We start from the raw sequence: 27,233 nt of genomic DNA, 5'->3' as shown, positions 1-27,233 counted from the left end.
ATCTCTCCGTTTCAATGTGAAGACTGTTGATGTGCTTGCTGTACAAAGGATGCATCACAAAACAAACCTCTAACGCCTGACACAAATTTGTATTTGGATATCCATATTTTGGTTGCAGTGAGTATACGTTAGCATTCATCTCTCTCATTTCGATGCCAGTTTGCAACGCTTCGTATATTTCACCACAGCTTCTCACAATTTTCAGACCTATTGTGAGCTCTTTCTGTGTACTGACAAGCTGAAAGTTTTTACTCGGTAGCACTCCTTTTTTCACCAATATTTCACGATATCGTTTTCCGTACAATCGAGTAATGTCATGACTGCTCGAAAGTAGGTGTTCAGCTTCAATCGTATCTGAGTCCTTTCCAAAGAAAGACAAGTCGATTTCACAGAATAAACTTTGCTGAACTCCTCGATTCCATGCAACTCCAACACTGGTATTATGCATATCGGCAGTCTGTAGTTTAACGTGGGATTCGACTGCATGTATCTACCCTTCTTTATGCGCTCGTTAAGAGTTGCGAAATGTTCTGGTACTAATGTTTTCAATATTTTTGAAGTAGCACATATCAATCTTTTCATCGGCAACAGAAAACATCAAGTCAACATATCGTTCAAACGCAGCTAGTGTCGGTTCATCGAGAAACACATGGTCCAGCGTTGGCTTGTAGTTCAAGTAGTCATACGGACTGTTAGTTATCGACGTAAAACGCAGTCCCTCGACATCTGTGAAAGGACATGTAACGCTAAACATGTACTTCTTTTGGTGACCATTCGCATTGAAATTTTTTCTTTTCTCGCGAATGAATTTTTCGCACAATGTTTGGACCGACATGTTGTCGCTTCTGTTGTCAGATTGTAAATGAGACACATTCAGTTTTGTTGCAGTATTTATACAAGTCGTCGTATTACAAATTCCATGATAAAAACCTAAATTGTTGAATTTGAATAACAGAAATGGCTCGTTGCATCGAAAGGAAAGGCGAAAGCAAATTGAATACACTCATCAAAGCAAACCAACCCGAGTTGCTAGCTACACACATTAATCAAAACTTTGGTTTCGATTCATCGTGTTACATTGTTATCAAAGAAACATGTTTGCCTGTTGATTTCACACAAACAGACCTAGAACAAGTTGTCATTCATATATCTAAACCTGAATACATACAGTTTGTGAAGCTCAGGTTTAGTGATTCACACAGCAATGGGTTTGATTTTCTGCTTTGCGAACAAACCGATTACGAAGATAACTACGGCAATGAGGTTCATCAGTGTCACCTTTATTTTTCAAGAACATGTACCAAAGATATGGCAGCTACGAGCTATTACTTGACACAAGCCTTAAGTATGATTGGAGTACTAACATTTTCAAAGAATACGCATGACAAACTGGCTTCGTGTCTAATCAAACGTTATGGTCAAACACTCGTACCCAAATGCACTACTGATTTTGGAACAAACAACTTGACTCATTTCGCATGAGAAGCATTCTTGAGGTCTCGCAGCAAGATGACTCGGCGACACTTCGTGAGGAAATTGAGCGTTTGATGCAATCAAAGTACAACTTCGTTTCTTGTGAATACATACGGCCAACAAAAACCTAATATTCTGTATACTGAAACAAGTAACAACAGCTTTGGGTTAGTGGTTGTCAAAGAGTCGCTGCAAATAAAGGCGCTACATGACTGGTAGATCAAATCATTCTTGATCTAACCTTCAAAGCGATAACATGTCTGTGCCAGCAACTACATTCCGGGTTCCAAAAACTGAGGACTGGGATATGGAGATTAGGCTGTCTGAGATAAAAAGTATGTTGTTAAGAATTTCATATGTTAGTGTTGGAGGTTTGATTGTAAACGGTGAATGCTGTAACTAACTTTTGCTTGTTCTGTTTCAGAAACCGTCACTCCAAAAACTGAGGACTGGGATGCCGAAATTGCGGTGGCGAAACGTCCTCCATTCTTTCTCAGCGTGGGCAAAATGACGCAGAGACAAATTAACAGACTAAACCGATGCTGGACCTGTCGCTGCGTGCCTGTCAATTGTACATGTTCAAAGTATTGAATAAAATTGTTGAAAACGTTCACAGGTGTTTGTTGTTTTGTAGAAAAATGTTATATAGCAGTAATTTGACTTAGTACACTTCACACAAAACAATGCTAGCCGTCGAACTCAAAGATTTAGGTTTTTTTCGACACATGTTACGTTTAAACCTCGAACAGTGGAATAAAGCAGTCGAAATGTATATCACGGATCTCTATCCAGATGCTAAGTTTACATTTTCGACGCGAGATCAATGTTGGAAAGCGACAGATACGGAAATTGTGTACTATGTCGATATTGAGGTTATTCTGATCAATCCGAAATATGATTTGTGCTGGACACACCAAGATCCCACAAAACGACTTCAAACCATTAATGGGATTTTGTTGAGCTCAAAAGCCAAGAGAACAAAACTCGTAACGTTTGACCAAGAGTATTTTTGAGACAAAAAATGTATAAAGATGTTGAAATAACCAATTGCATGTGTAATATAATATCATATCATATCATGGATGATACCGACGCTTTTTGCACGAATGAAACAAGTATGTTTATGAACAAATATATCGACAGACTGAAAACGTTTGAGCATTGGTCTCCCCAAATACAACCAAACAAATACCAGCTTGCTTCTTGCGGGGTGTACTACTTGGGACAACACGACCGTTGCAAATGTTTTCGTTGTGGCATTGTGTTGTATCATTGGAAATCTACAGACGATGCGTTCTTGGAACACCATAAACATTCACCGAATTGCCAGTTTTTGCGAATGGTGGGTCCAGGAACAAGACTATTGATAGACACATGAGTAGGTTTTGTATGATCGTGTTGTAAATAGTTGTTTGTATTTGCTTTGATTAGAGTTGGATAATATAGTTTGAGAAAACATACGACACTGGGTTATATCAATAACTAACGCAATAGCGAAATCAAACATTCGTGTACACAATAGTACTTGTTTTTCAACTTTGCGTTTGGTAGTTGCATGAATAAGTATATGTTACTACAAGAATAAGAACAAAACGAATTGAACGGTTCATAACCCATTTCATTCGGCAGACAATTGCCCCGAACTAAGCATACGCAAAGTCTCGAAGCAATCAACTTTCGAATTAAGGATGGATCGACCTAATTATTACAGAGTTATTGTTGTTTCTTTTCAAACGGAAACATGCTCAAAGATTTCAGCAAAATGTTTCTTGCACCATTGACGTCTCTGTGTGTGTTATATTCGCACTTAATGCAATAATATGTTTCACTCTTTCCAAGATTGTCATCCTTTTCACCACACACTCCACAGGTCTTCGAAGTGTTTGCCTCATTTTGAACCTCCAATATGCAGTCGGTGTTGGTGGTTCGGTGAGTTAGCCTTTGGCGAAATCTGTAATGTTGCCAAGATAGCAAATCCCTTTTGGCTCGTTTTGAAAGCGGTTTTGGTCTGTCTGTCTTTACCAGTTGCGCTACATTGATTTTACCCAGTGCAACGTACTGATATTCTTTGACGAGATGTGAGGAAAGCTTTAGGTGAATATCTTCTACAAACGTTTTTAGTTTCAAATGTGTTTTCTTCAGTGATACAATTCGTTCACTAGCTGCTTGTTGTTGCTTTTTGTTTTGCGCTTTAGTCAAATGCTTATGGCATGATAAATTTTATTGTGAAGTTTACTAATCACATACTGCTTGTCTTCTTCAATACCAACTTGGAAAACACTACAATCAATGGGGTCATAAACTGTAGCAAACGTTCTACCTCCAGGATCTATTCCACATACCCGTTTATCTATCGTATCGTTTGATGCATTTCTCCTTGTATACTTAGGATCACAGGGAATATTCATGATAAACATACCATCAGCACGCTTGACAATTTTAACATCGTGATCAATAGGCGGTATTTTTGTTATCGGTTTAGCAAGTTTCAGGAATCTTTCTTTAGGTTTAGACCGCTTTTCAAAATTGTCCGGTATCATACATATATATCGGTTCAGCATGTTTGTATTATCTGTAGAAACATCTTTGTTTGAAAGATGTCGTAGTAACACTTTTCGAACACAAAATGAACCTTGAACAATGTTCGATACAGGCATTGGTCGCTTTAGTTTCGACTTTAATGATTTGGCCGACTTGTAAGATGTAAAAAAGTTTTTACATGATGTTGTTTTCACTGAAGTCATTTTGTTGTTGAAGAACCAATCATCATTTTCCATCCTATACTGCGGATCCACATCACTTGCATTGGTTTTGCAAACGATTTTCTGTAGCTCAAATTGGTGTGGTCTTATACCTTTTTCGTTTACTAACCACAAGCACCAATTATACGTATAATTTGAAACGCGAAGCATTTCGTTAAGGACTTGTTTTTGATGTTTAGTAGGACGAATTCCAACCGAGAAAGACGTTAAAAAATCATCTGAATGTGTCTTTTGCTTTTTGACACTTGCAGACTGTAACAATTGAATTACATCGCAATCAGTTTTCTCATGATTATTAGATCTTTCCTTCTAATGTACTCCCACCAATACCACATACTTTTGTGTTTGTGGACGTTTGCAGCATCCCATAGTGTTAAATCCTCTCGTTTGCGTTTCATTGCTGTACAATACAAAGCAACACAGTAATTCGTTTGCTTATATACAAATATTTGTAATAATCTGATATCAGAGCGATACGAATGAAACCGTATCCCGACTCAAATGGGATAAACATTTTAGTACACATCCAACATAACCGGTATGATGCAAATGCTGAGAAAAAAGTATATAAAGGCTATTTAGAAAAATATGGTTTTCTGTCAGCACATTCATGTCTGGCCACAAAACTCATTGTGTGTGTTTGTTGTGCCGTGATACTGTGATTCACTGAGCGCATCATACAGTGTTTGCTTGAGCTAGCAAGCACAACCACAAGCCATGTTTTGGTTCAGATTTGGTTTATTCATGCATATGGATAAGAATATGAGAATTTGTATACATGGCTCTCATAAGATTTCTGATGCAAATGATGAGAAAAAAAGTATATAAATGCTTTTTAGAAAAATATGGTTTTTTGTCAGCACATTCATGTCTGTCCACAAAACTTATTGTGTGTGTTTGTTGTGCCGTGATACTGTGATTCACTGAGCGCATCATACAGTGTTTGCTTGAGCTAGCGAGCACAACCACAAGCCATGTTTTGGTTCAGATTTGGTTTATTCATGCATATGGATAAGAATATGAGAATTTGTATACATGGCTCTCATAAGATTTCTGATGCAAATGATGAGAAAAAAAGTATATAAATGCTTTTTAGAAAAATATGGTTTTTTGTCAGCACATTCATGTCTGTCCACAAAACTTATTGTGTGTGTTTGTTGTGCCGTGATACTGTGATTCACTGAGCGCATCATACAGTGTTTGCTTGAGCTAGCGAGCACAACCACAAGCCATGTTTTGGTTCAGATTTGGTTTATTCATGCATATGGATAAGAATATGAGAATTTTTATACATGGCTCTCATAAGATTTCTGATGCAAATGATGAGAAAAAAAGTATATACAGGTTATTTTGAAAGCATGGTTTTTTGTCAGCACATTTATGTCTGGCCACAAAACTCATTGTGCGTGTTATGTGTGAAGTGATGTTCAGTTCATATTCTCAGAGTGGTTCAAGGAAGAACGCCTTCTCTTGCAGAAGGAGATCTAGGTTCAAGTCCTAGCTCTGATATGATTTGAGAAATCACTGAATGCAATTTACAGTGTCTGCTTGAGCTAGCAAGCACAACCACAAGTCAATTTTTTGTGCAAATTTGTTTTAGTCGTCTATATGATTAAGAATACAATAATTTTGATACTCGGCTTACATAACTGGTCTGGTACAAAAAGAGATTGCCATTCCGAGCGCATATTACAGTGTCTGCTTGAGCTAGCAAGCACAACCACAAGTCAATTTTTTGTGCAGATTTGTTTTAGTCGTCTATATGATTAAGAATACAATAATTTTGATACCCGGCTTACATAACTGGTCTCATACAAAAAGAGATTGCCATTCCGAGCGCATATTACAGTGTGTGTGTGACCTTGCAAGCACAACCACAAGCCAATTTTTAGTTAAGATTTGTTTTATTTGTATCTATAGATAAGAACATGAGAATTTTTATGCATGGCTCTCATAACTGGTCTTATGCAAAAAGAGATTGCCATTCCAAACCCATATTTCAGTGTGTGTGAGCTAGCAAGCACAAACACAAGTCAATTTTTGGTTCTGATCACAGGATTAATGGTTATAGAAAGCATTAACTAGTACAACATGTTTTCAAAATGTATGTTTCCACATTGCAGATATTTGTGAAAGTTGATACACAAATCATACTTTACAGTTTGATGATCACTTGAAATTTTGCATTTTGGTCTGCACATACATATTTGATCACAATAATCATTCTCTACCCAAGCTAATTTGTATGCAATGCAAATTGAAGCAACTAAAATGTATTAACACTGTGTTGGCTGGGATAGTAAAACTGTTTTCTTATTGCAGAATATGTTAGCTATACGTATAATACAGATACTTGAGGTTTTCAAATCAAAACTGGCATATCATGTTTGCTTGAACGTATGTGAACAAATGTCATATACATGGTCAAACAGGGTATTGTAGTTGAAGAGAATATCAGATCACAATCATGATTGCTAGGTTTTGACTGCTATGCATAGTGACTATCCAGCATTGATCAGTTCAAACGCCAGAGTAGTAGAATGTATAACGCTTTCTCCAGTCATGTGCTGGCTGAAAAGATCCAGGTTCAAGCCCTGGCTTTGGCATGAACATGTGAAATGGCTGCATTAGTCAATATCTTAATTTCTGATCTATCACTATCAAAGAAACAGGATAACGGTTATAGAGAGCATTAACTAGTACAACATGTTTTAAAAATGTATGTTTCCACATTGCAGTTTTTTTGTGAAAGTTGATATGTGTGTCTGACGTGTGTGAAATGGCAGTTTTCGGTATTTTCATATGGCAAAGCATTTGACAGTTCGTTCTTGGTGCAAATTCATAACGTCATTTCAATATTTATTTAAGTTCATCCTACCAACTAAAGCGGCGTTAACATATCGATAATAGAAAATTGTGTTTATTTGTAAGTGGTTTAAATGCAATATTTCTATAACCCGTTGTCCGAACTCAATAAAATTTTCACAAGATTAACCGAAATTTCGATGCGCTCATACTGATACTATTTGTTCATACAAAATCGAATGCGCAAGTTATGATATTTTGATCTTACTGCAGTTGAAATAAGAACAGAGCTGTAGTCGCTTTAATAGTGCGGAATCATATCGAGCAAATTTCGTCAAACGAACGTCATGTAAACAATTGTTATGGGTCAAAATATTGAACAATAACGTGTGTTCATCTGAGTTTTCATTCCGCTATTTTTTTTAAGGCCAATATGAGCCTGAAGTCGTGTAAGCATAAAACATTCATTTCAAGCATGTAAAACAAAACACATATTAGATGTTTAATATGATTTATTCATACTATGTATCAACCAATAATGCCATAGCGTGAGCCAACTTGATATGTGGCGTTTTCATCGTACTGATGTTTGCATTTCAAACAAATAAGTCGCCCAGAATTTTTGTTGTAGACGTATTCCAAATACTTAACTATGCACTTCATACAGCAAAACCCGTGTCCGCACGTCTTGCTTATAACTGTTGGTTGATTGTCTTCATTTTTGCATATTCGACACGAGTCGATTTCGCCACTGCTCTGTAGTTCACTTGAGATGCTTTCGATAACATTCGTAATATGCGCTGTCGCATGTCCAAGGGAAGATTTTTGGCTTGAATTTTCAATGGCACTTTCTTCAGATTTTAGCGTCAGCAATACTTTTTTAAGATTGTTGATTCGTATCTGAGCTTTACCGTGCAACGATTTTAGTCTCTCTTGTTTTATGAAATACTGCTCTACGAAGTCAGTCTGCTTGTTTCCAGTTGACATTGGGTCTTGTTTTGACGTTCGCGAACCTTTAGGTTTTTTGACAGTTTGGCCGTTATTATTGGCAATAGCTTTGCGTTTATTCGAATCCTTTTTACTAGTCAAACCTGACGAGTCGTTGGAATTGTTATGTACAAGCTGCGCCAAAAAATCCGCAGCTTCTTCGTCTTCTCGCGATTTAAACTGATTGCCAGCTTCTTCGTCTGTCATTTGTAGAAGAGAGTGCACATTTTGACAAGTTTTGTCAAGCTCACTTGGGTTGAGATATAACGCATGACTTTCATCATCCAAACAAAAACCAACATCAGCAAGTTGTTTTGACACCATTTCGCTTTGCTTACTCAAGAGTGAATGATTGAGTTTTAATAAAAAGACTGGCTTTTATAGAAGACGTTTTAGGTTTGTTATTGTTTCTTTAGTTTGCTGCATATTGCGAAAAATGTTGATATTGAAAGATGTCATAAATTCATATTTAGTTTCAAGATAATCACAATTGTGATTTTTTGTGGTTGTTACATCATGATTTGGCATTGGCTGGTGTTGCTTGCAATTAAGACTCAATGTTGTCATACAATATACTTTTCAGTTGTTTCACAATTTAGGTTCTATGAAAATAAATCATATGATTAAGGTTTGAATAAACTTGAAATTGTTAAATCACGATATGTTCAGTTATGTGATAAGACTCGAAAGTCAGCTAATGATGTAAAAACCACTTATTTCTGAAATCAAACTTCTGTTGTCATTGCATTTGTTACAAGCGAGCATTATGTCGAAAACTGTCTGATCAAGTACTTTAATCCATCGTTATTCGATATGAAGTTGTTTGTGAGCGCAACGTTATTTTACTGTAGAATCAAACTATATCTATACTGCTTAAACAACGACCAACACATGAAATGCATTTCAACGTTTTATTTTACGATGATCACCAACAAACAAGCATATGCACAAAGTCAATACATATCTAATCAGTCCAATGGATTTTCATCCATCCTGTAACCTCAATCCGGCACATAGGGCACGTTTGCCCGAATAACATCAGACAGCAGTCTTCGCAAAAAGTATGCGAACATTTCGTCAAGGTACAGTTTTTTTCGCCATCGTAACATATGGTACACGTTTTCAACGCTCGAATAGCTTCTTCCTTCTCGAGTTGAAGTTCTCCTCTTTGCGAAATCAAAGCCTGTTCCTTCTCGAATTGAAGCTGCGATATTATTCTTTCGCTTTCGCATTCATGTTGCTCTTTAAGCGCTTTCTCGCGTTTGGACCACTCTGCATTGAAATAGCGCTCTTGGTCATCAACCAAATGTTCACTCGCTTCTCTCTGATAAGAGGAAGCCCTCTGTAGACACGATGCCATTTTTTTGCAGACATCGCGACCTTCTTTGGACATAGCGAAGTCGCTGCTGTTAACGAACGCGGTAACCTGACTTCCAAGTCTGTTCAGTTGATAGCCGAACGACTTTAGATCAATTGACGCCGATTGTTCTGGTCGAGTGTATGGCTTTGTAGCATGTCGCTTGCCCTTGCCAGTCGTTTCGCTACTACCACTAGCAGCGTCTGTGTCCTCGAACTTTGGCAGTCGGTTTGCGTATTTCGGCATGATTTCGAGTCAATGTTCTCTCTTGGAGTCTCAAATCAAGAATGATGACAATAGCTGTCCGTGTCGCTTTATATACCCAACGGGCTGGTGCGTTTTCAGTATATAGACAAAGCATAGCGCTTACATACCAAAGTCCTTGATAAAGATGAATAGCAAATTTCTAACGCGTGGCAGATATAGACACTCGTACTTAAGAAAAACGCTGAACAAAGTTGCATGTCTGAGGGATTTTGATAAAACGTACGTTAGCGAGTTGGGTCAGTACCTCAGAAAGACATTTCCCACATTACGCGACGACTGTAAATTGTACATTAAGCACGAATTAACAATTCAGAACAGGCGACCCGATTTCGTTATTCATATACCAAATGTTGCCCTGATACTACTCGAATACAAAACATCGAATGTTACAACAAAAGTACGCAGAGAATATTTAACTCAAGTACTCGATACGTTTCACAAGTTTCGACAAAGCTTATGCACTTGTGAAAATTCCAGCCATATACGTTTACTTAGCATTTTGCTCATTCGCAATTCTTCATCTCGACAAAACAAAATTGTGTGTGTGAAAAATGAGTTAATACCTAACAGCTGTTATTTGATATGAACTTGTATGAATATTTTTGCGAAATGTACTATGATCAAATTTCAACGCAACAGTGCAGTGGAGTATTTTTCAAATCACAATATCTCGCTAGTACAACTTTTTTTCCAATCCAATACTTCATCAACGCATGAGAAATTACACCCAGTACAGCGAGGTCATCAAGTGCAAATAATATCGAACGTCATTTCACAGTAAAGTACACAGATAGATGAGTATTTGCGAGAAAGTTTAAATGTAAATTTATCAAAAACCACTGCAGATATTGGGATCAAATTTTGACTATGATATTCAACTTAGAGAGCCTTACATCGATTATTCCGAACGTTTTATTCTTTTGTTGATGCTTTTTTGACAAACATACTAGTTTTTGATCGAAAATAAAGCCGTTATGAAGAAATCTTTTTTGCCTTTTCGTTTTGCGATACATTGTTCAAAATGTGTAACGTTGAATATGAAGTTTTTGTGTGGATTAAATAATCACACATTGAAACGCCGATTTATCAGCAGAAAACTGAACTCAACTCTGATATTGTTTTTCTACAACGCACTTTCAAGAATTCATGACGTGCAGTAGATCTACGTAATTTCGCTTCATGTAAACAACCTTGGTGCAATATCGTACAACGACGTTTAAGTCGATTTTTTACGAAACCACTCCAGATATCAATATGAAATTTTCAGTACATTAAACAGATGGCTATATGCTACAAATAAGTACTGATTGGTTTGTTCTGAAATATATGCCTCTATGTAAAATATCTGTCCGAAATCTTGTGTATGAAGAAAACTTTTTTGCCTTTTCGTTTTCATAATCAAAATATGTACCGCTGAATAGGGAATTGTTTTCTGAAGAATTTGGTGTATAACACTTTGTATGTATGTGAATCATTTCGATTGAACAAGTAGAAAGTTAAACGCAACATTGATATTTTTCTTTAAATCGCATCGCGCAAAAATTCATTACATGTAGTACGTCATTTCGCTTCATGTAAACAACCTTGGGTAAATATCGTACACCGAGGTTTAAGTCAAATTTCTTCGGAACTGTTCAAGTCATCACTATCAAATTTAAAGTACAATGCCCAGCTAATTGTTAGCTACAACTTTTCTATTGTAATTTTTGTTCCAACATACATGCTTATGAGATAAAAATCACGTTGAAAACGTTCGCAACAAGAAAACTTTTTCATCCTATCGCTTTTTGAAACAAAACTGATATCATCTTATAGAAAATTTCATTCCGAATATTTTGATATGATATGCGTGTATGTTTATTGTATCGCTTGATCAAGACTAGCCGAAAACCATTTTGCCTATAATCACGAATTCACTTTTTAAAGCACGAAACATGTACTGTAGATCGAACGTCATTTCTATCCATGTAAACAACCTTGGCTTGGGTGCAATATCTTACAATGAGGTTTAAGTCAATTTTCTTTGAAACCACTCATAATATCCAGATGAAATGTTCACCACAATATTCTATCATATGATAGCTACAATTTTTGTCTCGCCTATATTGTTCTCACACGACTCATTGTGTCAGATATTCAATTTTGCAAAATTCGCTAAGAAGAAAACTTTTTCGTGTTAAGAGCATTTATCTTCATTTTGGTATGATTTTGTAGGAAATTCTATTCCACGCATTTTGATGTATTACACTTAAACGTCTGTCTAAACACACAAACAATACAGTGCAATAACGATTTCGTACTAAACGCATTTCTGTCTTTAACTTTAGATTTTTACAACGTCGTCTTTTATCCATGTAAACAAACGAAACAAGATGTTAAGTTACATCGGTTTAACTCAATTTGCTCGATAGCGTCTCTTGATATTTAGATGAAATTTTCACCATAATATGTAATCCTATGGTAGCTACAATTTTTGTCTCGCCTATATTGTTCTCACATGACTCATTGTGTCAGATATTTTACTTTGCAAAACTCGCTAACAAGAAAACTTTTTTGCGTTAAGAGCATTCATCTTTAGTTTGGTATGATTCTGTTGGAAATTCAATTCCACGCATTTTGATGTATAACACTTAACTATATATCATAAAACAACAATAAAACAGTCCGATAACGATTTCGTACAAAACGCATTTCTGTCTAACTTAAGATTTTTACAACGTCATTGCATTTCTATGCATGTAAACAAGCGAGGGAAAAGAGTTTAACATGCATCGGTTTAACTCAAATCTTTCGAAAACGTCTCATGATATTTAGATGAAATTTTCACCACAGTATTGCATCATATGATAGCTACAATTTTTGTTTCGCCTATATTGTTCTTACACGACTCATTGTGTCAGATATTCAACTTGGCAAAATTCGCTAACAAGAAAACATTTTTGTGTAAAGAGCATTTATCGTTATTTTGGTACTAGCTTGTAGGAAATTCAATTCCACGCATTTTGATGTATAACACTTAACTATATATCATAACACAACAATAAAACAGTCCGATAACGATTTCGTACAAAACGCATTTCTGTCTTTAACTTTAGATTTTTTACAACGTCATTGCATTTCTAGTATCAATGTAAACAAGCGAGGGAAAAGAGTTTAACATGCATCGGTTTAACTCAAATCTTTCGAAAACGTCTCATGATATTTAGATGAAATTTTCACCACAGTATTGCATCATATGATAGCTACAATTTTTGTTTCGCCTATATTGTTCTTACACGACTCATTGTGTCAGATATTCAATTTTGCAAAATTCGCTAACAAGAAAACTTTTTTGTGTAAAGAGCATGTATCGTTATTTTGGTACTAGCTTGTAGGAAATTCGATTCCACGCATTTTGATGTATTCCACTTAATCGTATGTCTAAACACACAAAAAATACAGCGATATAACGATTTTGTACTAAACGCATTTCTGTCTTTAACTTTAGATTTTTTACAACGTCATTGCATTTCTATGCATGTAAACAAGCGAGGGAAAAGTTTCAGTTACATCGGTTTAACTCAATTCTTTCGAGAACGCCTCATGATATTCAGATGAAATTTTCACCACAATATGTAATCCTATGATAGCTACAATTTTTGTCTCGCCTATATTGTTCTCACACGACTCATTGTGTCAGATATTCAATTTTGCAAAATTCGCTAACAAGAAAACTTTTTTGTGTAAAGAGCATTTATCGTTATTTTGGTACTAGCTTGTAGGAAATTCGATTCCACGCATTTTGATGTATTCCACTTAATCGTATGTCTAAACACAACAAAAATACAGTTCGATAACGATTTCGTACTAAACGCATTTCTGTCTTTAACTTTACATTTTGACTTAACGTCGAAAACTCTCTGCGAATAGAACAGTGATTTCGTACAAAGTTTAACTTCGCGTTTCTTCCCAACCATTTGACCGATCAACATAACATTTTCGCATTAATATGAAACACGATAATAGCAACAAGTTTTGTGGGGATCATTTTTTGCTAACATATTCGCACTTGGTAGAAATTCTTAGTTTTTCGCATGAAAATCACTTCGCTGACAAGAAAAAAAATTCCAATTTAAGACAAGTATAAAACAATTACTACCATTCGATAGGGAATTCGTTTCTGTGCATTTTGGTATAATATACTTGATACTTCTGTGAAATGCTGCAATAATACGGGCAGAAAACCATATAAAAACAAACACACATTTCATGAATCGTAATTTTGACCCTTCGTTGTCAGTGCAAATCGACGACGTCATTTCAATGAAACTCATCTTTCAACTTAAAGGGGTGTTTACATATCGACGATAGAAAATTGTGTTTCTTTGACAGTGGTTTAAGTGCAATATCTATAGAACCAGTTGTCCAAATTCCATAAAATTTTCACCAGATGAACCGAAATTTCGATGCGCTCATACTGATACTATTTGTGTATACAAAATCGAACGCGCGAGTTATGAAATTTTGATTTTAACGCAAATTTTCTCGATATTTCAAATTTTCAAGAACAATTGTACACATGACCATACTATTTGTATATCATTGTGTAGGCGCCAGTGTGCTGAACATTTTGATATATGTGGTTTGATATTTATTTTCTGTATCTTCGTTGTACTAGTACTAATCACAAAACACAGTTGAAAAAATCACAGCGCGATAGTTGCTCTTTAATAAAGTTAGTGCGAAATCATATCGAGCTGCTTTCGTCAGTCGAACGTCATGAAAACATTTGAGTTCTCGGAATTGAAAATAAATATTGAATTGTTCAGGCTATGTAGAAAACTAAATGGGTATACGGGAATATTTTGTGCTGATGTTAAATGTTCAGTAATAAATATTTTGATGGATTACTCACATATTTGATATGATCTAGGATTATTTCAGAATGATAGGTTAGTAAATCTATGTTTGACTAGTTGTTTTTATATACACGCATTTTCTAGTTTTTACATTTACTCAAAAAATCTGCGTTGGGTACGCCTCATAACAAGATTTGAGACTAGAAGACCCTGGATTTGCTATAAATCGAAGGAAATACTGGATGGATTGTACGGACTCATGCTTATCAATTTTTATGCCCATTCAAGCTGTGAGTGTGAATATTTCGGCTTGTATGGTCATGAAAAAATATCATCACAAAGTCAATATTTGTATGATTTTTGCATGGTAAGTATGATTTTTTGATTTCTCATCAAATACACATTCAATTGTAACTTAAATCATGAAGTATAAACATTTTCAATGTGCTTTTTTGTCATTCTTCGTTTGATCGTTGAAGGGTTCGGACGTGTTTTTCGAAGCTCTCGACGTCGTACTCAGTATAAATTGAACTGGGCTGGCAAAGAACGCTCAGTTGCGACTTTGAAATTGACCGTTACGGACGTGTTTTTTATGCGCTCTTTTTTTACATTGACTTAATCTTAGTTCAATGAAAGACTTTGACAAAGACGGACGTACTTTCGTGAGCTCTGACTATTGATGAAAAGTTTTGAGTTTAACTGACTTGTACTTTGAGAGTTAAATTGACTTCGCGTTATAGAATAGCGACTTGGTACTCGGGTTATGGAATTACTGGTGGACTGCAGTGTTAGGGTATTGTCATGAGATGACGGCTTGACTTTTACTTGCGTTGTGAAATGAAATCATGCTCTCATGCGATGATAACTTTTGAACGTTTAGTACTGACTGACAACGAATTTTTTTGAACGACTTGACTTCACTTTAAGTTTTGACATCGGACTGATCGGACGTGTTTTTTTAAGCCCTGACTGTTGTGAATAATTAAATTTATGTTGTGGTGTCAAGCGATTGACTGTCAGTTGAGGTTCAGATGTCGAGCTGTGCGGACGTGTTCATCGAGCTGCTGTCTACAAAAAACGTGAGTACAAATTTTTTTCGTTTTACTGTTTACAAGTTGCGTGATGATGTATGATGGTTGTAATGTGTTGGGTAGAAATTACTCAGTGCTGATACAGTGTCGATATGTTGTGATGAGCGATAATAGTGGATGATGGTGGAACAGAATATTCATTGAGCTATTTTGAGGAAGCGAACATATGATGGAAAAATGTTGCAAAAATATTAAACGACAATGTATTGAATCGCTTTTGTTGATATGCATGATATTGATTAAATTGTATTTGCATGCTGTAACATTTCTATTTCATTTCAGGGGGCTGTGGTGAGTATTGTAGTATAAATTTGTTTCAATAAATCATGATGAATGAAAACTGATTTCGATTCGTTTTGTACAGGTTTACTTGTATAGAAGTGTAATGCGTTGGGTAGAAATTACTCAGTACTGATATAGTGTCGATATGTTGTGATTAGCGATGATGGTGTATGATGGTGGAACAGAATATGAGCTACTTTGGGGAAACGAACATATGATTGAAAAAAATTTGCAAACATAGTAGATAAATGATATGATATTGCTTAAATTGTATTTGCATGCTGTAACATTTCTATTTCATTTCAGGGTGCTGTGGTGAGTACTGTAGATTGTAGTGCATATGTATAGAATTCAATAAAAGATTATGACTGAAAACTGCTTTTGATTCTTATTGTACAGTTTTAGGGATTATAAGTCTATAACAACTCTGTCGGTTGGTGTTCATGAGTGCGAGCTTAATACAGCAATGTTTGAGTAGTACAAAATTGTTTTCGCTTTTGTGGTCGCCAGCTGTCCGTGATCTGTAAAGTGAAAATACACAGATCTATGAAGCATACAAATGTTTCGAAATTTTATCAATGATTGTATACTATGCATGTTTTGATTTAGTTCGTTTCAGATTTGACATGAGATGAAAACCTGACATGATTTGAACAGAGCTGGGGAACGAAAAGGTAAGTTTGTTAAATTTCACAATGAACACTTGTGTTTTGACAAAAGAAGAGATAAAGTGAGTTTTGTCATCATCATGGTTTCTTTCAGAGTATAACTCGTGAACAGATGAAAACCTATTTTTTGCTAGATTTTCATGTACTCTTTTTTTGGATGATAAGTATGTCAGTAACTCAAAATCATACGGCTAGTACAGTATGGAACATGAATGCTTTGTTCAGATTTTCAGATGTGTGCTGGCAGTTTAAGTCTGGCAGCTGAAGTGAACAGTCGTGTTTTCTGGAGCTCCAACAATATGCTAGAAGGTAAGTAACTATGTTTGTTTGCATTGCATGTTTTTATATGTTTCAGACTTTCAAGCAGAGATGTCATGCTGACTCGAGTTGAGCACAGGGCAGTGACAAAGTGAAAGGTAAGTACTTTTGACTGAATGTTTGTTCTATGCATGTTTTGTTTCAATACATTTCAGGAGTGCTTATCCAGTGATGATATGACAGTTGGAGTGAACAGTGGAGCCAAGCAGTCTTGTTTTTGGAGCTACTCAACAAGCCTTGAAGGTAAGTTTAGAATTTCTCAATGTTAGTGAATTGAAGTACTGTCACTTGCTTTTGGACAGTCGAACAGAACAGACGTGGTTGCGAGAGCTCTCATATCTGTTGTGTTAAACTGTTTTTATGATATGTTATGTTTGTTTGTTTGTTTGTGATGTACTATTTTTCAGATGCTGATGGCAGTGATGGGTTTTCAAGCTGACCTGAACAGAAAAGCACTCATATGGTAAGTACAAAATAGTTGTTATATGGGATGTTTTGTGCATGCTTTTATGTTTCAGGTGTACTTGCTGACAGCGACGAAGACGAATCAAGAAGAGGAACATTGTTGAGAAAGTGATTGGGACTTGCAAACAGGGTAAAACGGCCACCGGAAAAACTTTGCGAAACCGAAATTTCGCAAACTTAAGTACCCTTTTTCTTAAAGATTTGCTACTTTGAGACATAGTATGCGATAAAAGTCTTATCGTTGATTAATAATTGGTTATTTTCACTCAAAAAACGCGTTTTCTTCACTATGAAATTTATAAGCAAAGTTGGGGTTCCCATGGGATTTTTGCATTTTCCCATGGGATTTTCGATTTTCCCATGGGATTTTTTCTCCCATGGGATTTTTTTTCTCCCATAATTTGCAAATGGGAGAAAAATCCCATGGGATTTTGAACATTTTAAAAAACGTGTTTTATTTGCGTTTGCAAGTATTTTAACGTTATTTAAGGACTGTATATTGGTTTTATGCCAATTATATATAAAAATATTTAGTAATAAAAAAATCCCATTTTAAAATGGGAGAAAAAAATCCCATGGGATTTTTTTCTTATTTTGAGAGATTTATTCATGAAACTTTCAGAAACATCATATTTTATGAAATGATGAACAACTACGATATTTTAATGCGTTTAGTCGTGTTTAAAAAAAAAAAAAATCCCATGGGATTTTTAAATCCCATGGGATTTTTAAATCCCATGGGATTTTTTCTCCCATGGGATTTTTTTCCAATGGGATTTTTCAGTTTCGTAAGCCGAATAAGTTTCTTAATGCGAAAAACAACAATAAAGGAAATAATAATTATAATTTTGAATAATAAATTGAATAATATAAATAACATGAATATTTTTAAAATGAGTTACAATTAAAGGTTTATGCTAGTAGAACTTATCATTTCTTGTTCGAGCAGATGGTTGAGTCCAATTGGTGAGTATGCCAGCTTAGAACCAGTATAAATGCATCGCAGACAGACAACGCTGTCATACTGTACACACCGCTGAGTAACAATCTTTATTGCATTTCATTTTGCAACAGAAAATGAACTCCGTAGTATAATTGATCTTATATATGCCCTCTGCTTTTGAAAGCGTGCAACACATTAACATAACAATAAGTCCATGCCAAAAACTATGTGCAAATTCCATTCAAAGCTATATACACATTATAAAGGTCAGATGACCCGCGTCATGCGAAAATGGGTCTTATGTCATATGCGGCCGAAGTTGGTCCATCCTAGCTTGTCCAACCGCGCAGTCTGGTCAGGTACTACGCTGACTGATATATAAAGTCAAGCCATGATTCGTGGTCTCATATCCTAACTCGGTAGCTCCTGTGCGAAACTTTCACCGGAAACGACGGCACCGAGACGGGCGCTCGAACTTTGCGGATGCGCGTTATATGTTATATATAATAGCGCGATGTGTTTTTTCTTGCCTCAAATTAGTAAGCCCAATCAGCGTTTTATTGTGTTTTTTGCTTCTACTATTAACAAGAACTTCAACTGATACGAACATGAATTTTATTTTAATATGTTTATTTAATGCTCGGAAAACTCATTGTATATTTAGACTACTACTTATAAAACAAAGTCGGGTTTTCGGCATAAAAATTGTTATTCCAAACCAGATTTTACGCACTTTACTGTACAAAATACCGTTAGGGCCACCGTGGTTACTCATTAAAATCCAGAGGGCGAGAATGCGAGAACGCGAAAGTACGATGACGACAGTGCGACAATACGATGGCGACAATGCGTTCGTACGATTGCGAAAACGCGCTAGTACGATGACGACAATGCGACAGTGCGACAATACAATGGCGGCAGTGCGATAGTACGGGGGCGACAATGCGATAGTCATATCGTACTGTCGCCGTGGTATCATCGCAATGTCGCCATCGTTCTATCGCATTGTCGCCATCGTATTGTCGCACTGTCGCCATCTCATTTTCGAATTGCCGCCATCATACTATCGCGTTATCGCATTGGCACCATCGTACTATCGCACTGTCGGCTATCGCCATCGTATTGTCGCACTGTCGTCATCGTATTTTCGCACTGTCGTCATCGTATTATCGCACTATAGAACTGTAGTATTGTCGCCATCGTACTATCTCACTGTCGCCATCGTATTGTCGCACTGTCGTCATCGCACTGTCTGATTGTCGTCATCGTATTATCGCGTTCTCGCATTGTCGCCATCGTACTATCGCATTGTCGCCATCGTATTGTCACCCTGTCATCATCGTATTGTCACATTGTCGCCATCGTACTATCGCGTTCTCGCGTTCTCGCCCTCTGGATTGTAATGTGTAACCACGATGGCACTAACGGTATTCCGTAATACTGCTAAAGCACAGTATGATTAGGTCACTCCCAATGCTCAAATCTCTATGTCTATTTTAGTAACAACACATGTCTATGGAAGGATATTTAGGTAAAAGTTACATCATTCGTGGTGAATATTTACATTATGACCGATGCTTATTCTAATTTGCTTTATGACAATTCCAACATGCTTGTTGTCTATTCGTTTATACTTGATGATTGCTGCAACATTACATCATTCATGAATAATATTTACATTGTGCGTGATGTTTATTCTAACATGCTTCATGACAGTTCCAACATGCTTGTTCTCTATCGGTTATACTTGATGATTGTTTCAACATGCTTGGTGACTATCCAATGTTTGTGTGTTCATTATTCCTGAAACCAGTCATAATCGGTTTTGCCACTAAGCGTCATTAACAACGGCAGTTAGCAACAGGCAGTAAGCAGAATGCAAGTTACTAAATTATGACATCAGGTGGCGCGCGTTTATTTTCCGTATGTTGAATAAATTACTTTTCGGAAAAAAAAGCGAAAACATCCGAATCATTTTGACTAGTAAACTGAATAAGCTGAATTAGTTCCCTTCGTTATATAATCTCCATTAAACTAAATACGTTCATTATTGCCATGAAGACCAGTAAGTTTACACAATGAATTGACTGCCGTGAATGTTTTTGATATTTGTAAGATGCAATTGGCACTCAAGAAATTATACATGCATTTTATTCAGAACATAACGGGGCTGATGTGTTGGAATTGTGGCCCTTCCCTAGTCCAAATAATTACAGTAGACGTAATCTACCGATGTGCATTGCATATCGACCTCATATTTATAAAGTAGCCCAAACCCCCATTGCCACAGACCTGTGCGTGAAACTTTCAGATTTCTCTAGTCTGTTTACCATGCTATAATTACAATTTCTATAAACACATATTTATTATTTTATGACTATATAATGTCTGTGGTATACAGAGAAACCTGAAAGTTACAAGTACTCGTGTCTAGTACTGTACAACTATTGTACTCCTCGTTGAGAAAACAACTACTTCATCTACATGTATTAAAATATCATAAAACATAATTTTCAATCAAGTTGGAAAAAATCAATAAATAAATGTCATATAAACAGGTTTGTCATGAACGTTGACGTCGCTCTTGGTTACCAGAAAAATTCCCACGCACGGATTTCAACCGTCATTGTTTACAATCAATTAAATGCATAAGTACTTGAATTTGTATAGTGTTTTTTAAAAGTGTCCAGCTACAGGTGGTTAGCGTGTGGCTATAATACTAGTTAGTGAAAACATATTTTGGAATGATAAGTAATCATATTATAACGAAAAATCAACTTTTCTTAAAAAAATAAGTTAAATATATATTCAACAAGGTATCCAACTCGAAATCATCCGAAAACGGGATGCATCGTTTTAAACAGCCATTACTTCATCAATTTTGCAGCGATTTTCACGATCTTGGTCTTATTCAACGCAGAAATAAATTTCCTTTCTGGAAATGTATATGTCTTGCAATATTTTTACAAATACTGGGTCAACTTTTAAAAAATAACACGATACACAACTCGCGTGACCCAGCTGTGATCGATCAGACAGTATTCATGACTGAAATCTTCACGGGGAAATGGGCATTTTCCCTGCAAAGTTCACGAACCTCGATACCATAATTCAATAAAACGTATGAAAAAAAAACATTCTTACCGTGCTTGCCGTAGAATTATGCATCAAAACTAACTGTCCAGCGCATTTTCAAACCTTTGTTTACATACATTTCAACCAACTGACATTTTAAACACAAGGGTGATTTCATTGCTCCAATGCGGAGTTGTGTCCTTACAACTGGAGATTTCATTCATAAATACGGTCTGATCGATAACAACTGGGTCAAGCGAATTATGTATAGCTTTATTTCTTAAAATTTGACCCAGCATGTGTAGAAATATAACAATATATATACATTTCCTAAAAGGAAATTCATTTCTGCGTTGAATAAGACCGGGTCATGAAAATCGCTGCAAAATTAATTTAGTAATGGCTGCTCAAAACGATGCACCCCGTTTTCGGATGATTTCGAGTTGGATACCTTGTTATATATAAAACGGTAGTGATTTTTTTTTTTACTAGAAAATTTGATTTTTCGTTTTAATATGATTATTTATCATTCAAAAAGATGTTTTCACTAATTATTATCATAGCCACACGCTAACCACCTGTGTGTCCAGCACGTGTGCCGGGAGAACAGGGCTTAATGTATTTTTTGTTAAGCTCTATAATATTTATATCCAATCTGTATGAAAAAATGTCGGTGAACATTATTCCGGTGTTAATTTTTGAAAATATTGAGGCATTCGTTAATTATGGATCTAAAACGGAACATTAATCCGCAAAAAAAACACCGGGCATATTGCATATTAGATCGGACACATGAAATTATTTCGAAAGAAAGCAATAAGAGTTTCAATTCTACAAGAGTAAGTATCGCTGTGCACGATTACGCTCTTACTGCTCGTATATATTTGACTCTTGGCAAATACCTAGTGTTTTATTTTGCTTAATCTAAATTGTGTCATGCATCTATATGTACTTAAAGCAGCATGACCAACAGCTCTTTCATATGTGAAAGAGATTGACACGAAATACCTACCCATCTATAATAAAGTTTATATGTGCACTTCAATATTATAGTTTTAAAGCATTTTATGTGGTGCAATATAAAAGTACTCTAGTAAATTTGAAATTATGTAATCGATTTCCTCTCAACATACATGCAAAGTTCCAGATAACTTTTTCAGCAAAATCTTGGTTTACACTCTATAATAATCCAGCCTTAAAGTCTATTATTAATTCTTTTTTTTCATGTAAATATAATTTTTGGCACATCCGCATTTAGGTTTATAGTCTAAGAAGAGCTAATGACAATTGCCGGTTTACAGCAGACTTTTTGCGATAAAAGGACCAGATAATGGAAAACGTTCGGCTTTTCGACTGTTGTAAAGATGGTCTGTTATTCATAATAACGTTAAAGTGCTGTTGATTTCATAATTGTAATGAGGGCCTAGACGAGTGGGAACTCATTGATAAAATGTTTACATTATATGCATTGATATTGAGTTTTACGCATGATCACACATTTTGAATTCTTATTTTATTTTTCCAATGTGTAACCGTACGCACAGAATTTAAGTCTACTTTTTTACTAAATTTAATTCAATTTTTTACGACTTTAAGCGTCTTATCTGGAGCTCTGCATACATGCATTAGTAGCATATATTGAAATATATCCATAGACTTTCTTTGGTTATTGAAGGTAAATTACTGTACAAAAAATATGGTTAGTCATTAACCAAAAAAAAGTTAAGTCTACAAACACGCGGTTAATTTCGGTTCAGTAGCAAATATCTTACAAAGGTGCGCAACTTCTCCTATAACATAAAATTTCCGTTATACGCCGTAAATTTCCGTAGTCCTCCGTAGCATTTCGGAATGACTGTCAATTGACATCATTGTATCATGCATGATAGTATGTTGCTTTGTGCTTGGGTGAAACTCACATCTTACCATCGCGTTAATTTATTAAACGCATTAATATTTGATTTCATTATGCACTGCGCCTATTGCACAAGTCTCTCTGCACAAACCAACATACACATATGCAGCATGCAATTAACGAACAAGAATGTTGCATCTGTACACATGCATGATACCATTAAGCAGAATGTAAATAGACATTGGACATCAGGCAAGATGTAAGTGTCATCAAGCATGAAAAGGTGTCTACATATTAATTGAAAGTACCATCAAGAATCATGACACAGTCACAAAGAAGGATGTAATTTTTACCTAAATACCCTTCCATATTTGTCGGCACTGTGTGTTTGCTTAATTTCACTGAAGAACGTCTACTGGTAAATCTTACAAAAAAAGTGATAAATAAGACTGAGTAGCAATTTTTTCGGCGTTGCTGTTTAACGTCAAATTTGGCCTTTCAACGAACTTCTTAAAAGCCCATTGAACTTTAATGAAGAAGTTTCCCGCTTGTAGATCCGAATGAATTAAATCAAATTTTGCAATTGACAATTTGATAGAAATCCCCATAAAACATTGCACATAGCTTTCTGAAATAAACAGGCCACATTGAACGCATTCACGATATCCAACAGCTCTCTTTGCAAAGACCTATCTAGTGTTTCTTGGCCGTGTAAGATCTATAATTAGAACATCGTCACCTAAACATCTACTAATAGAAGAGCATATTTTGGGGAAACAAATTCAATAAGAGTACAAAACGTCCACGATCAATAATGTGTAGTTTGTTAAAGATATCACGGCAGTAAAAACATAGCACTTCAAAGAGACCACAATCTGGTACATTTGGTCAATTGTTGCGTCCGTGGCGGACAATACATTTTTAAAAAGAAAGCGTACAAAAAAAGCAAACACAAAGTTCTTCGTAAGCTTGTTTTAATCTTAAAAACACATAATCGACAGTCATTCCAGTCAAATACAATACTAACAGTCAGCACTCTAGAGATCAAAAGTGCGGATATAAATATTTAATTCAGGGATATCAAGTGTATCAAGTTCGAATTCCGGAAAAAATAGCCGGTAGTCTGGGGCATTAGGTCCCTTACAGGGATAAAAGGTAAATCCCCGCCCGAGCCGTAGCTAACTGATTTATTGTAGTCTTTCTAGTTGCAATTTCTGGTGAGTACAATGCGGAATATTACGGATATTTGCAACATGTCGAAGATTTTCGGAAAGTAGCGAAGAGGTTTTCGTCAGTTAATATTCATGTCCGTGCCGGCCGCTAACTTATCAGAATCAATAAAAAAGAACCAGAAAAAATCGGTACCGATCGCAAATTTCCGGAATTCCGATAAAGCTTCAACATAATTTGTTCTCAAATGATCGCGTACTCGAACGAATCTGTCCCTACGCCTCAAACTCCCTTTAAATCTCATCGGACGTACATTGATCTCAAAATCTATCCTTGACGACTCAAATCATATTTCCTGAATAGTTTGGCCTATTGACGTCCCTGTAATTATAACAATGGTCTTTTGGATAAACACCGCTAAGTTGTTGCAATATAATAACCGTTTAAAATAGTTACCGGTTTTCATTTAATAAAATGAGTAAGTCATATTCGAGATTTCAGCGATTGCCAATATTTTGCTTTTGTTTCTCATAAGCATATGGTGCTTGGTATCTGCTATTGACTCCTATGTAGATTGCAAATATTACATAACCCTTACAGCGGCCGAGCGCAGATATCTGCATTTGGCCGCTAAAAAGAAAAATCTTTGCGCATTAATTTAATTCAAATCTCATTATCATAATCAAAATCATCATCATCGTCGTCGTCGTCACTACTACCACCACCACCACCATCATCATCATCATCATCATCATCTTCTTCTTCTTCTTCTTCTTCTTCTTCTTCTTCTTCTTCCTCCTCCTCCTCATCATCATCATTAACAACAACAGCAACACCAACTTAACATCATCATCAAACAACAATAAACATCGGTAGCATACAATGTGCTTCATCAACCATACATAATTATATGCGTTAAAACACCATAATAGAACAGCATGAATGAAGCTGTCTATTACTCTTTTATATTTCCTATACCAATATTTTTTTTTCGTTAATTGAAGGACTAGTTGAAATCTTCTATAAAAGCCCTCCCACCCCCCCCCCCCCCAAAAAAAAAAATAAAAAAAATAAAACATAATAATAATAACCCTAGCAAACAACAATAAACATAGGTTAGTTAGTATACACTGTGCTTTAGCAACCATGCATAATGAATGTTTATGACTTCGGACCGTTGTGATCAAATTTAAAAAAGCAAGATGGTATGTATGCGGCACACAACACATAGATAATTATAGTTTTATACCTTAAACGTAGTTCATCAAAATAAAGATAAGTTATTATCTATGTAATACTTAAATTAGGTTTATAACGTATGCATATTTGTCTAAAACTTGTGAAATGTGATTCGTAAGCCGACGACAACATTATCATTCGGACCCTTCTCCCCACCTAACAATCGAGATTAAACACCTGTGGAGATCCCGATCTTATCAATGAATAAACCGGTTCAATGATGTCAAGTCAAATAAAACATACCATTACTATCCAAATAAATATCTATCAAAAAATGTAAATTGATATACCTACTTAACTAAAACTAAACTTAAACGATTAGCAAGAAAAATATATAAAGAAGAAGCAGGCAAAGTAGACAAATTAATTGTAACATACGTTTTCTCAGTCTCCCACTGTTGAACAATATAAATAGTATTTATCGCCACCCCAAAAGGGATCTTTATCACACGTTTGGCTCAACTAATATATAATCGTGACAGGACAAACTGTCAACAAATACCTTGTTAATGTTTTATACATAACTCCAATCAAAGGTCAACTTCCAAGGAAACTGCGGCATGTTAAAACTGTTGATTATGACAAAATGTTGTTTAGTACAAATCAGTACAATAGCGTCTGTTATGTGGCCTATACTAATCCAGTTAAATAAAACTTAAATCGCAGAAAAGTTTAGATTCTTTACACCTTTAAAGGGGCCTTTTCACAGATTTTGGCATTTTTTTTAACTTATTCATTAAATGCTTTATATTGATAAATGTAAACATTGGATCATAAAAGCTCCAGTAAAAAAATCAAGAAAAAAAAAAAAAAGGAAATGTACATTGCCCGGAGCAGGGTTCGAACCAGTGACCCCTGGAGTCCTGGCAGAGTCCTGTAGTATAAACGCTTATGCCTACTGAGCTATTCCGCCGAGTACACATTCTCGACGTATTTTATACCTTATATAAGCAATCTTCGTAGTTTCACAAAATTTAACGACAAAAACAGAACTCTCCAAATTATTCAATCGTTTCGCGTTGCAACGCTGTATAATTTTTAGGTTTTAAAATCGTCAAAAGATGCATATAATGGCTATATTAGAGCATGGTTAATGTTCAGTATTAATGTTTCCTCACAAATATCATAACTAAAACGAAAACTTACGAATCTGAATCAACTTTTTTCAATTTTGTAAATTTACCAAAGCGTGAAAAGATCCCTTTAAGAAAATATATAAAACAGTTCTTTCCTGTTTTAACAAAATGATACATTTAAAAATAAATTATGAAGCATCGCTAGCAATATTAGAAAGAGAAGTAGAAGGAGAATTATTATCAATAGTAGCAGTAGCAGCAGCAGCAGCAGTAGCAGCAGTAGCAGTAGCAGAATCAGTAGCAGTAGCAGTAGCAGTAGCAGCAGCAGCAGCAGCAGCAGTAGCACTAGCAGTAGCAGTAGAAGTAGCACTAGCAGTAGCCGTATCAGTAGCAGTAACAGTAGCAGCAGCAACAGCAGCAGAAGCAGCAGCAGCAGCAGTAGCAGTAGCACTATCAGAAGCAACAGCAGCAGCGGCAGTGGCAGCGGCAGTGGCAGTGGCAGTAGCAGTGGCAGTAGCAGTGGCAGTAGCAGTGGCAGTAGCAGTAGCACTATCAGTAGCAG

At 35.8% G+C, this 27,233-nt stretch overlaps 1 protein-coding gene and 1 long non-coding RNA gene across 2 annotated transcripts in view; one reads left to right on the top strand and one right to left on the bottom strand.

Annotated features, from left to right (window-relative positions):
* LOC127837282 (sulfate transporter-like) overlaps positions 1-27,233 on the bottom strand; it is a 385,236-nt gene that overhangs the window by 334,371 nt on the left and 23,632 nt on the right. The window lies entirely within an intron of this gene.
* The window catches only part of LOC127837287 (uncharacterized), a 25,900-nt gene continuing 15,202 nt past the window's right edge, over positions 16,536-27,233 (top strand). Inside the window, exons 1-3 of the long non-coding RNA XR_008029216.1 lie at positions 16,536-16,839; positions 17,004-17,091; positions 17,256-17,443. This is a non-coding gene — a long non-coding RNA (uncharacterized LOC127837287). The remainder of the gene's footprint in view (positions 16,840-17,003; positions 17,092-17,255; positions 17,444-27,233) is intronic.

This window comes from Dreissena polymorpha, chromosome 7 (genome assembly GCF_020536995.1).
Source record: "Dreissena polymorpha isolate Duluth1 chromosome 7, UMN_Dpol_1.0, whole genome shotgun sequence".
NCBI classification, from domain to species: Eukaryota; Metazoa; Mollusca; class Bivalvia; order Myida; family Dreissenidae; genus Dreissena; species Dreissena polymorpha.
The sequence above is the reverse complement of the archived record's forward strand: the minus strand, read 5'-3'. Positions and strand labels throughout refer to the sequence as shown.